Genomic DNA, 14,758 nt, shown 5'->3' with positions numbered 1-14,758 from the left:
GCTGTATGGATGGTTTTATCTCGCGTAATAAAATACTGAGATTGAACCACAGCAAAGATTTACATCACAACCCAAATACTTAGGACCGAATCTGATTGCTGACATCACCGCAATGTTCAAAAGACAAAGACCTCTCGAGGGACCAATGATTAAAGCAAGTCAATGATGATAGAAGAATTGGTTGAATGAAATGTGGGAGGAAACGGGAGTACCCTAAAAAACCCACGGATACGACATTGTCCAACATAAAGCTTCTAGGCCGGGAATCGAAACAACAAGGACCCCATGCTCCAGAGAAAGGGCTCTACCACTGAGCTACCGCGCCCAATGATTAAACGTCAATGATAATAGAGAAATTGGTTGAATGAAATGTGGGAGGAAACGGGAGTACCCTAAAAACCCACGGATACGACATTGTCCAACATAAAGCTTCTAGGCCGGGAATCGAAACAACAAGGACCCCATGCTCCAGAGAAAGGGCTCTACCACTGAGCCACCGTGCCCAATGATTACAGTAATTCAGTGATAATAGAGGGATTGGTAGAATGAAAAGTGGGAAGAAGCAGGAAAACCCACAGATACGATCATGTCCACCACAAAATTACTTGGTCCACAAGAGAAAGCCCTAAAAAACTGAGCCACCGCGCCCAATGATTAAAGCAAGTCAATGATAATGGAGGAATTGGTGGAATGAAAACTGGAAAGAAGCTGGAGTACCCTGAGAAAACCCACAGATACGATCTTGTCCACAACAAACTTACTTGGTCCAACAGAGGAAACGCTTTACCACTGAGCAACTGCGCCCAAGGATTGAAGAGAGTCAATAATAGACGAATTGGTGGAATGAAATGTAGGATGAAGCCGGAATACTCTGACAAAACCCACGGATACGATCTTGTCCACTACAAACTTACTTGGCCCACCAGAGGAAGCGCTGTACAACTGACGCACTGCGTCCAGTGATTGAAGAGAGTCAATGATAATAGAAGAATTGATGGAACGAAATGTCGGAGGAAGCCGGAGTACTCTGACAAAACCCACGGATACGATCTTGTCCACTACAAACTTACCTGGCCCACCAGAGGAATCGCTGCACCACCGAGCCACTGCGCCCAATGATTTAAGAGAGTCAATGATAATAGAAGAATTGGTGGAATGAAATGTGGAGGGGGAGCCGAAGTACTCTGACAAAACCCACGGATACTATCTTGTCCACTAAAAATTTACTTGGCCCACCAGAGGAAACTCTGTACCACTGAGCCACTGCGCCAAATGATTGAATAGAGTAAATGATAATAGAAGAATTGGTGGAATGAAATGTGGGAGGAAGTGAGAGTACTCTGACAAAACCCACAGATACAATCTTGTAAACCACAAACTTACTTGGCCCACCAGATGAAGCACTCTACCACTGAGCCACCGCGCCCGATGATTAAACGAAGTCAATGATAATAGAGAAATTGGTGGAATGAAATTGTGGAGAAGTGGGAGTACCCTGAGAAAACCCACGGATACGATCTTGTCCACCACAAACTTACTTGGTTCACCAGAGAAAGCGCTTTACCACTGAGCCACCGCAATCCATGATTAAAGTAAGTCAATGATATTACAAGGATTCGGTGGAATGAAATGTAGGAAGAAGCGAAAGTACCCTGAAAAAACCTACGGATACAAACTTGTAAACCACAAACTTACTTGGCCCACCAGAGAAAGCGCACTACCACTGAGCCACCGCGTCCAATGATTAAAGTGTGTCAATGATAATAGGCGGATTGGTGGAATGAAAAGTGGGAAGAAACGGCAGCACCGAGAGTAAACCTAGGGATACGATCTTGTCCACCACAAACTTAATTAGCCCACCAGAGGAAGCGCTCTAGCATCGAGACACTGCGCGCAATGATTGAAGCAAGTCAATGATAATAGAGGAATTGGTGAAATAAAAAGTGGGAAGAAACGGGAGCACCCTGAGTAAACCCACGGATACGACCTTGTCCACCACAAACTTAATTAGGCGACCAGAGGAAGCGCTCTACAAGTGAGCCACCGCGCCCAATGATTAATGTAAATCAATGATAATAGAGGAATTGGTGGAATGAAAAGTGGGAAGAAGCAGGAGTACCCCCAGAAAACCCACGGATACCATCTTGTCCACCACAAACTTAATTAGCCCACCAGAGGAAGCGCCCTAGCACCGAACCACTGGGCCCAATGATTAAACCAAGTCAATGATAATAGTGGAATTGGTGGAATGAAAAGTGGGATGAAGCGGAAAAAACCTACAGTTACGATCTTGTCCACCACAAACTTACTTGGCCGGCGCTCGAAACAATAAGGACCCCACGCACAAGAGGAAGCGCTCTACCACCATGCCCAATGAATAAAGTAAGTCAGTGATAATAGAGAGATTGGTGGAATGAAAAGCCGGAAGAAGCGGGAGTACCCTGAGAAAACCCACGGATATGATCCTGTCCACCACACAAATTACTTGGCTGGGGTTCGAAAAAATAAGGACCCCACGCACGAGAGGAAGCCCTCTACCAGTCAGCCACCGCGCCCAATGATTAAAGCATGTCAATGATAATAGAGGAATTGCTGGAATGAAAAGTGGGAGGAAGCAGGAGTACCCTGAGAAAACCCACGGATACGATCTTGTCCACTACAAACTTACTTGGCCAGAGATCGAAACAATAATTACCCCACGCACCAGAGGAACGCTTACACTGAACCACCGCGCCCAATGATTACAGCAAATGAATGATAATAGAAAAATTGATGGAATGAAAAGTGGCAAGAAGCGGGAGTACCGTGAGAGAACCTACGGATACGATCTTGTCCACCGCAAACTTACTTGGCCGGGGTTCGAAACAATAAGGAATCCACGCACCAGAGTAAACGGTCTGGCATTGATCCACCGTTCCCCACAGCAAGAACAAGAAAATTGGAAGTTACTAGGAAACATTTTAAGAAGCAACTCCATGAGCAGAAAAAACTAATACGTCCGTTTCTTATATTGTCTTTTTAAAACCATATACGGTATCCAGATATTATCCTTTATTCGTCATCTGGATGTTATAAGTTATCCGAATGTTCTATTATCAGATATTATCCGTTATCTTAATTTTATATATTATCCGGATAAATCCATTATCCTGATATTATCCGATATCCGGATATTATCCGTCATCCGGATATCATCCGATATTCGGATCTTATCCGTCATCCGTATATAATCTGTTATCCGTCATGCGGATAGTATGGGTTATCTGGATATTGTCCGTCATTCGTTATCCGGATATTATCCGTCAGCCGTTATCCTGATATTATCCGTTATTCGTTTTGTTATCCGTTAACCGAATATTGCAAATCCGGATAAGTTTCTATTCGATATCAAATAAAAAATTATCCAGATGTGACCATCCCTAATCAGCATCGTCTGGAGCATACACGAACTAAATGTCTTCAAAGTCTGCTACACAAGAGCAGGTGCGGATCCAGGGGGCGATTATAGCGATTGCCCCCAGAAAGGGAATCTTCCTTATTTTATATTTAAATAAAACCCATTCCAGAGTTTGGAGCTCTTAAAAGTAGCTCTAAGTAGGAATATTATCAACCACCGAGCCCCCAGAAGTCCATCGTAGATCCGCCTCTGAACAAGAAAATGGGAAACACTTATTATTCACATTCAGTTTGCACATCTCAACAAATAAACAATATTTTCATTCACTTACATCTACTACTGCATTCTACTGAACTGTAACGACTTTTTATGTTTAAAAATAATTATTCATTTTTCAATAATTGTAAATGTTTATAAGTTCAGTAATTCATTATGAGTAGAGTCAACTAGAAGTATTTTGTAACGAAGAAATAACAATATGAACTGTGAAATATCTTCTCACAAACTGTCGAGAGTTGAGAGTCGACAAACTTTGCTCTTTCGTTTATCGATTACCTCGAAACTGCGGTAGCCAGAATTGGCCCAGGATAGGAGACTTATATTAAGAAAATGAAAATCTCAGGAAAATGCAGAAGTCTTTTAGTCTGAGAGAAAATAGGAATGAAATCTCTAATTTTAGTTCTGTTAGTCTTGTAGCTCTTAGTCAGTACCAAAATACTGATAGAAATATGGCCAATGAATTATGACTATTTTGTAGAACATTCCACTTTAATATCACAGGAAATTCATCTTCCGGCTTGCTTGAATGTGAAAAATTATAGAGTGTATTGGTATACTATGTAAAGTATGTGTACTGTCCAGTGGCGGCTAATGTTAGTGTTGCAGCGTTGCGCAAGTATTTCTAGAAAAAAATATTATTAGCAATAGTAATAAAGAACAGAAAAAAATACCTTCTGATACTCCCATATATACTTTAAATAACATATTTTTTTAATTCTGTAACTGTCCGTTTCGTTAATCCGTTTTAAAAAGCGAAAAATAATCCGTCACAGAGTCTCTAATTTATATTGTGTTGCAACTAGCATGCAACGACCAGATTCCTTCAGCGCGGGAATTGGAGCAAATGTTAAGTCTCCTTTCCCCTATCTCAGAAGTTAAAGGGTCTGGTCGTTGCAGTGCTTCTGCAACACAGCACGGCTTTCAGTGAATGAGAAGGCTTTTCGCGCTAAATAAGCTTTCTGAATTTTATTTCACTAGCAATTAACAAATGGAATTTGTTTTTATGCATTCATATTTTTAAATTACGGTACTTATACTGAAACAAATCAATATAATGACAATTAAAAAAAAGTGATAGCAGAATTACAAAATATGAAAGAAAATATTTAGTAGAGCAGAAATCAAATGAAAGTAGATCCGCATTTACAAGTTAATTCTTAGCTTATATAGATAACGAAGATTTCTTCTACAGTAATTTGTGAACCAAATATTAATAAGTCAATATGCAGAATCCCCCCCTCTGTGGATAGTATTTTAGTATATACATATTTCTTTTATAAAATAAGTATATTTTATACTGTTGATAAAACTTTATGGTGGGGAACGCCACATTGAATTTGGGACTAGTTAGCAATGCTCAGAGGCGTAGCCACGAGGGGGATCCACCGGGTCCGGACCTCCCAAAAATTTCGAAACTTGACTAACATTTATAGACTTTCCTAACGAACTCTACTTGTTTAACAAAGAAATGATTGATGTACGCTAAATATTTTATTTTACGCCTCATCATGTACTCTTTCTTTTCTTATAGAAATAATCGTTCTATCATTTTTTCTAAAAATATAGGTGACAGTAATTAAGAATTACTTATCTTTTCGGGTACAGTATAAGACAGGTTCGTACAGACGTATTGGACCTTCCTCAAATACTTTGAACCCCTCCCAGCTAACACGTTGTTCCTATATCTGGCGGGTTTCAAGGTTGCTTTCCAGAACGTTGATAAACATTGTTTCGCCTCATGTGGAAGTATATTGTGTTCATCGTGCATTGCATAACAACCAAGACGGATGATTTGGAATGTAGTTTTTTTTTTTACGCACACGCGCGCGCGCGCGCGTGTGTGTGTGTGTGTTGACATATGAATAGGGTTGCCAACTCTGTAAAATAACCTCAAAATTCTCTATGATATAGGTCTCAGCGTTAAGTATCTCTGTTCAGACCTATCCATGGAAAGGAAATGTAGTATCGTGAACAAAAGTGCATTAACACATATATTCTGTATGTCCTTAGAACATTCACTAATAAGCTTAATAGATACATTGTGCTATAAATGAGAAACTAAAATTGATCAATTGGCATTGTTCAATTTATTGTATTTACCAGTAACTACCATTTCTTTAATTATCGAAACAGATGAACAAAAATATAATAATCTTTACGTGACAATTTTGGATTTGGAAAATGAAATTCACTCTTTAAACATAGTCTCTACTTCAACAATGGGAAATTGCTTTAAGAAGTCCTTTTCTACTCTTAATAAATGTATAAAATTCCTTGAAAGTAAATTTCAAATTTTCCCTGATACAGTCCCTGTCATCTCTCTAAAATTTTCTAAACAGGTGAACAAAATATATTAATCGTTGATAGATAGTGAAAGGTAACAGTTTTGAGTTTACAGAATGACAGCTACTTTTCAATATCTATACTTCGAACTAGATACAATTTGAAAAAAAAACGGTTATAAAGGGGCTGGTGAGAAGTTTGTACCAGCTTTAATCAAAATAACAGCAATTTTTCCGGCCAGACCAATGAAAAGCCGGCCAGTTGACAGCCCTATGTATGAATATGTAACATTCGCAATTCATATACTAGTAACTCTTTTTGTATCAGCTGTTTTGGTTATTAGTTATTAGATTTAATTTTATTGTGTGTGCTTTAATTCTGTACATAACCTACAAATTCTGAATGAATTGCATACCATGACTTCTGTAAATAACTTGCAAAAAAATTACCCAGCTTTCAACTGAGAAAATTCTACAATTAAGGCTTAGACAAAACAAGCAAAGTGCAATTCAGGAGAGTGTTCGAAAAAAACGGTTTAAATTTACAGGACATCTTATGGCAGTAACGTTGTATGCACTAGATACATTTCCACAATTTATTTTAAATTTCCCTAGATGAATTGTGAATAAAGCGTGTTCAATGTACATTTTGTATAACATTAACCTCTACTACGAACTCTCTTCAGTCTACACTGAAGAGGAATTCGGATCACTGTCAGGGACTGAGTTTGCTAGAATGAATTGTTCACAATAATCTAGAAAAAATATTTAGTGAATCTACAAAGCTTCTAAAATTAATATTAACTGTACCTATGGCATCAGTAAAAGAAGAAAAGTTTTTTTTACATCAAAAATAATTGACACTTTCAAGAAATTGAATGTCCCAAGAAAGGTTATCACCATTGGTTATGCTTTCCATCGAAAAAGACCTGACAATAAGAATACTCGAGTTCAACCAGCATGTATTAGGCAGATTTGCTGCAATCAAAGAGAGAAGAATGAACTTACTAATTAAAAGGTGATTAATCGGATTAAATGTTCTGCATTTTTTTATTTTTAAAAAAACAGAATTTTATTTAATTTAACATGTTACATAGCATTTGCATCTAAAGTTATGCTGATTAATCAATGAGACCATTTTATATCTTCTGTCTCCGATCGTTCGTACTGCAACACCCGAAACCACAACCCACCGGCCGCCACTGGTACTGTCGCTTATTTGTGATAACAATCAGAAACAGAAGTAAAAGGTAAATTACAGTAATAGTTTTCTGTTAATTTTTGTATTCAAGGGGAAACGGAAAACCTACTTTTATCTTAATTTTTTTTCTTAAAATTTCTATTCGGGTACACACTCTTCCCCCTCAACATTGAATAGGGAAATGGAGAACTTATTTAGAATTTAATTGTTGATTCCAGTATATTTCAAGCATCACTTCTCGGGCCTGTGATATGTCGATACGTCGCTATCGTCGATATCTATATTATTATATATATCAACATTCGATATCGCGAATATATGGACATGAATATATCATTCTAAATTTTCGATATCGATATTCGGGGGAGCGGCGAGATATAAGGGGCCCCTAAGACTTGCGATGGATGAAGAAATTAAACTTACTTTTTACAATAGTGTTTTCTAATCTTAATATCTTTATTACCACAAATTGAAATGTAAATACATCCACTTGCAAATTTGCAATATTATATGGTATAATTTCTTAGGCGCCAGAACTTTTCTGTTCCCTGTAAAAAAAGAAACAGAAAATCACGTTCGAAAGCAAGTGCTTCCAACTTTGAACTAGAATTTACCATAAGAAAGTTTTTTTTTTATTTCTCTCTCTTGGAGATTTCCACCCCTTTTGGCCTTTGGGATCGCTCATTGTTAAAACGTGTACACACGATCGCTATATGCATTCATGCTCTTAGGCAGAGTCAGAGATTTTAAGAAGGAAACGACTTTTTAATAATAATAATAATCATTATTATTATTATTATTGTAACAATGGGGTTTACAACTAGGGTCCCATTTCTTTATCTTACATGGGAGGGCCGCAAGTCTGCTACGCCACTGGTGTCCTCTATTCTGTGTTTGTCTCTTTTTCGTTTCGTTTAGCTATTTGTTTTTGTGCTGTTAGGCTTTTATATGAAACCTTTATATTATATAACTTTTTCTTCTTATGAATTTCTTTTTTGGGGTGGGGTGGGGTGAAAGAGAGAAATGCTTTCTTCTTATATCTGTTTCTTACCATTCATCTTGTTTGAACTGCTTAAGTAAGTCCTTTTGTTAGTTTTGATGTTATCTAACTCGTCACAATAATAAAATTGTCATTCTTAACAATTTGTTTTATTCTCTTATTTGCAGTTTGCCACACTGATATAATTGTGACAAAATTGAGGTTTAGTCCAACGCCTTTCGAATTTGCAAACAACCCAACCGCCGAGATTTTTGGGTTGCCTGCTATTGCAGGAAATGAATTGCAGGTGGTAATGCACTTTTGGAGTTGTGTATACAAAAGCTTTTGCGTGAAGTTATTCGAGAAGGTAGAGTTTTGCCCAGCAAAATTGTTATCAAACATCAGACACTAGAAGGATTGGACTCACCACAATAAAAATTATTTTACAAATTCCAAATCCTAGTGTTTATCGAACGTCAACAAAACCATAGGCGCCGACTTTGGGGGGGCAGGGCACTTTTGGCCCCCCCAATATTTAAAGGTGGGGTCCTCGCCCCCTCAATATAATCCAGTTGAGGAAGAATTACCAAAGAGGAGCAAGAATTTCTGTCGTAAATTACGTTGTGCCTTTAATTCAATATTAGGAACAGCCTTCTTATTCGATAAAAAGCACCGTTTTCAAATCGGCGTTTAACCCTTTTAGGATTTCCACTTTTGAGGTAAATTTTAGACTTTCACTCAAACAGCTACTGCTTCCTTACTATTTATTGTAGAATCGTGGTTCATACCTCGTTTTTCTCAGAATAGCTCATATTTTCCAACGGTAACACTCTCTTGTCTGTATTATACACCAGAAATAAGAAAATTGAAAAAAAACATGAGATTTTTCGAAAAAAAATCGAAATTTTCGTGCTCCTCTGGCCCGGGCCTGGGTTCACGTAGGGATCTGAATTTTTAAAAAGAAATCTTGTTATATACATAATACGTGCGCAAAATTTCGTTCTTGTATCTTAAAAACTGAGGTCGGGAGAAATTTTTGAAAGTCTGAAGGTGATCCATCTTTTCATATATGTATATAAATAGAGGAAGTTCGGGTATTATGGAATAGTCGGATAATATGGAATACCTCATTAGCTCGCCTGTGATGTGTTGCTTTCAAGCGGAGAGGAAAGAAACTACTACCTCACATCCCCATGATGCTCTACAGTCAATCTCCATGTGATTGTGACATTCGTTGTTTTGGTAGACGTGAAAATCTGATTTCTTATTCAGGAATACTTTTACAGGTAAGTGGTTTACAACCTGTATTTTCCTATTGAAATGTAATAGAACAACAATTCTTTATTTACTATGACGTTGGATATACAGAGTGGTAGTTTGATAAGCGCCATTATCTTATACACCTTCGAATGCGTTTAACAGCTCTTTCGTTTCCAAGCTGGCGTGGAGGGCAATATGGAATACACGCGAGAAAAGCATGGTATTCTGTATTCCGTATGGTATTCCGATTACAAAAATATCTATCGGTATTGGGCAATTAAACATACATTTATGATGACAACAAGTGTATTTTTTATTACAGCAAATTGTTTGATGATACAAGGGGTGAGCTCGGGTCCAGCGTTCATCATGTTTAATGTGAGCACACAATGACTGTGCCGATCCTGAAGCAGATTATTATATTTGTGACTTTTGCAAGTAATCACAATCAGTTATGGCTTGGCATTCAGAATTTACATATATTGTCACTGTATTCATTGTATGTTCAACAGAAAACTCATTTCTTTTCTGTATAGCATTTGTATTCCATGCTCGACTATTTCATATTACCCTCCAAAGTGGTTTCTTTACAAATTATAAATTTTACCCAACCCTGTAACGAAACTTCTTTATCAAGATACGCATAAATAAAGCCAAATATGTAAGGCGTATACTTGTTTCCCCTTTTGTTTCAATATGCAATTATTAACTGAGTTACAAGCGAAACAAAAATGGTATTTCATAATACCCGAACTTCCTCTCTATATACCTAGGTATAAAATATTTTTAAAATGTATAACGTCATTCCTATTTAGCCTAGAGTCATGGTTCAAACGCCATTTTCTTCAATACAATAAGCCCTTTCCAACGGTATCACTCACATGTCCGTATCATACACCTAAACCAGATAATTAGGGAAAAACTCGGAAGTATTTTTGCAAATTCAACCAAAACATTTTGCCCCTCTGGCCTAGGCCTGGGTTGACGTAGAAAGCTGATTTTTTTTTCTAAGAATACATTGTTATGTACATAATACGTTGCAAAATTCCAATCTTGTATCTTAAAAACAAAGGGCAGAAAAATTGTTGAAAGTCTGAATTTAGGCTCTCTCTTTATACACACACATATGTATATATTTATTATAAAAATTTACTGCGTCATTACTATTTAGCCTAGAGTCATGGCTTAAACGTTATTTTCTTTAGTATAACAAGCTCTTTCCAAAGGTGCCAAACACATGTACGTATCGTATTCCTGAACCGAAAAAATCGGGAAAACTGATTTTTTTCTGAAAAAATCTCCCCTCGGAACATTCGCGCCCTTCGTGCCCGGACTCGGCTTCACGTAGAGATCTCAGAAAAAAATTAGAAATATCCAAAGGTACATACAATTCCAATCTGATATCGTGAAAACTACAGGCGACAAAATTTTTGAAATTTGCCTTAAGAAAAAGTAAAAAGTCACGCCCTTCCGCCCCACTTGGCGCAGCCAAGTTGACCATCCGGTTCCAAAACGCATCTGGGGTGTTCTTTGGTCTATCCTTGACTTGACTAATCTTGACTAATAAAAAACGACTCAAGTACCTGTTATAGAACCTAAATAAGAGGTCAAAGACCATAGTACGCCATGGTAACAAAAGTTACCAAAAATCCTAAAAGAGTTAATAGAGCACTGAAGCTTCAACCAACACTACGGTAACACTGATAGAGAAGTGAAGATCAATGTGGTGCAGTGAAGTTCCCAGAATTTGAACTTGAATTTGTTTTAATGCGTTTACACAAATTGATTTAGGTCATGAATTTAGCAGTGGAGCGGATGCAGCAGACCGAGATCTGGAGGGAAGGGGGCCTTTATCCAGCAGTTGGTAGAAAACGGCTGAATATGATTATATATTTATTCATTGTTTTGGTCCCCCCAATATTTTCTTCAAGTCGGCGCCTATGAACAAAACGACACGTGAACAGAAAGATTATATTATTTTACTCATGATTTGCTGCGACGTACGGTTTATGAGTGCTATAAGAGAGGAGTGCCATCTATTACAAGAACGCTGTCTCCAATTGTGAGAGAAAACATCCGGAACTATGAATTTCCTTATTCCATCGGAACATTAGGTTTAGGAGTTAGATTTATGGGCTTTCGGCATCTTTGGCCATGTTAGCCCGTCACATGTGAGGGATGACGTCCCTCGGCGAGCACACTATCCGATGAAAGGGAAGGAAGGAAAACCTCATTCAAGATGACTGGCAGAAACCTTTTTACACTTTTTCGACCGAGTGCCCCCACCGGGAATCGAACCAAAGGCGAGAGCGTTAGCGACTACGCTACGCAGGACCACCATCAGAACATCACGTCGTCTATTACATAGTATGGGGTTTTCGTATAAATCAGTGTCCAAAAAAAAAGCGTGAAATGTGATTCCAATGAAGTTACTCCTTGGAGATACCACTATCTGGAAGAAATTAAAGCTTACTGTTTCGCAGGATATTGTGACGTGTACTTAGAAGAAACCTGATACGATAGCAACACATGCCAAATGAAAAATTGGTCCGACGACTCTGACAATTGCAATTTCAGACAAAAAAGGGGAAAGGAACTTTATGCACTGTGGTGGCCGATTTGATTTGTAGTGTGTTTCATTTATCTCACAAAAAAAAAAAAAAAAGTCATCCTCCTGCCGATTATGAGACAATAAACGCAGAAATATTCGAGCATTGTTTTGAAAACTTCTTACTAAAACGTTTAGAGAAGCTATAAGTTGTAGTTTTGGATGCCCCTTACCAAAGCCGTATAATTAATCCGAAGCCTAATTTTTCATAGAGACAAACTATTCTTAATTACATGCGAATCCACAATATCGCCGTACCTAGTCCGGTCCCGATAAAACCTGTTCTCCAACTTATTGATGAAAAACTACCTGTGAATGAAAGGTAGTGGTAACTAATAGACGAACTGACGGCATCATATGGGCATGTTGTTTTAAGATTACCCCCATATCATTGCGACCTTAACCCAATTGAAATGGTGTGGTCAGAATTAAAGCGGACGGTAGGATCCCAAAATTTGAAAGGGGAAACCCTACCAAAACTGGTGTCTCTACTAAATAGTGCAGTTAGCAAAATTAGTGTTGAAAATTGGAGAAATTACATAAGACACATGGAGGATGTTGAAGACAGTTACAGAGATCTTCAGTCTGTTTTCAATAATTCAAGCAGAGTTTTACTGGAAATAATAGACGGTTCTAACTTACATCAGAAATAGTGCTTTCCAAAGTAAGACAGTACTCCATACTTTTCTATATTCTCTTATTTTCGTAGATCATGTATCTTATAAAATTTGTGGATGGTTATTGTTCAATTAAGATTTTTTTTCTTGTTCAAAATGTTTGTATACCGGAACGGGCGAACAGATAATCGCACGTTTTTACACAATTCCCTATTTAAAAATAGTTTGCCCGATTTATATTTGCATGAATTAATATATTAATTGCTTTTTTTGTGTGTGTGATATGTTTGATAACGCCCGCTCATATACAGCTAAAGTAATACGTGACAGTTGTTCTTTTTTTTTTTATTACCACTGGCAATTTCTTTTATCCTTTAGGATTAATTACACGAAGGCCGAAAATAATACAGAAGCAAAGTTACTTGACATATACAGGGCGCGGAGAAGTCCTGGAACGGTCCAATATCTCGTGAAGTATACAGACCAGAATTGAAAAATCTATCCAATGATGCCAAACGCAACCCTTTATCCCCACCCTCTTCGGAGGTAACTTTAAAAATTTAAATGGGAATATCCATTTCTTGTTGCACATTTAGATTCTCCAGAAAAAGGGACAGTGATTCCACCCATAATTGAAAACGCCTTTACGGATGGCGCTTGAATCAACACATATAAAAAGGGGGGGGAGGGTACCAAAACGTTATGAAAATATGAATTTTCGGTCCCGTGGCAATACGGTTAGGGTACTGGACTGCGAAGTCAGAAATCCTGAGTTCGATCCCGCTCAAGGCAAACCCTTTTCATTTCCCCAAATAATATGTCCATACGTTTTAACTTCAATCAGTACTTTATTCAAGTTACATACAATAAAAATTTCGATAATTGTTTTGCAAACTAGCTTTACGAAGTGGTTCTTAGTAATAAGGTTATTATGGTTAGAGTTCTTAGGGTTATTTACAACAAAAGCAAATTATTTTTGTCGCAATTTGTATTTTTTTGCAAGTTAATAGATAATGGACAAATACATTATCTTTATCAAAGTTAAAATGTATGAATTCACGGGCGTCTCTGGCGAGAGAGGGGACGCCCACCAATATTTTGAAGCACAAAATATTCAATATTTTATTCTAATTTAATTTATTTACCAACGACAGAATAACATATAAATAATAATAATAATTATATTTATTTTCAATATAATATTCAGACTATGAAACGATTATAACAGAGTTCTTGATATACCTTAGGGGGTTCGTGAAGGTAAGCAAAAAGGTATCGAAGATAATAAACAGGTTGGGCTAGATAGTACCATTTAAATCACCTTCTTTGATGTCCCCCCAAATTCTACATACCAGAGACGCCAGTGTGTGAATTCATTGTTTGGGTACAAAAAGATACACACAAAAATATCACTCTGCGGGGGAATCGTACTGAGGACCACTGACTCCGCAGTCTGGTACGCTAACAGTATGACCACAAAGTATGGGACTGAAAATTCACATTTTCATAACGTTTTGGTACCCTCCCCCCTTTTGTGTGTGTCGATTCAAGTGCCATCCGTGAAGTTGATTCAACTGCCAATTTTAAGTCAAATCACTGTCCCTTTTCCTGGAGAATCCAAATGTGCAATAAAAAATGGGGGTTCCCATTTAAAATTTTAAATTTGTCCCTCGTACCCCCGGAGTTTGTGTTTGGTATCATTGGATAGCTTTTTCAAAATTATTTAACACGTATATTTTTTGTTTGCTTTATTGATCTGTATATTTCGAGATATATTGAACTGTTCCGGCACTTTTTCCGCACCCTGTATATACACTAACAAAGGAGGGTTGTAGGTTGGTGGTGGTCGAAAAGGAGCTCAACCCCATGACCACTAGCTACAGACCTGGTTTTGATATGAAAATTGGTTAAGAAACCTGGACGGTATGTATTTTAATTAATGCTAATTATTCAACACCTATCTGTATAAAGCATTTAAATTTCTTGTTGCTAAGTGCATAAACTTACCAAGATTACTTTCAAAAGTCAAGAATATAAATTTACTGAACAAGACGAGACGAGAAAAAAAAAAAACTGAAAATCAAGACGTTCTTCTCGTGGGTAACACTAGTCACGACTGAGTTAAATTGTCTTCG

This window comes from Thermobia domestica, chromosome 6, assembly GCF_964235325.1.
Source record: "Thermobia domestica chromosome 6, izTheDome1.hap1.1, whole genome shotgun sequence".
In the NCBI taxonomy this organism is placed as follows: domain Eukaryota; kingdom Metazoa; phylum Arthropoda; class Insecta; order Zygentoma; family Lepismatidae; genus Thermobia; species Thermobia domestica.
Note: the sequence above shows the minus strand (reverse complement) of the source record.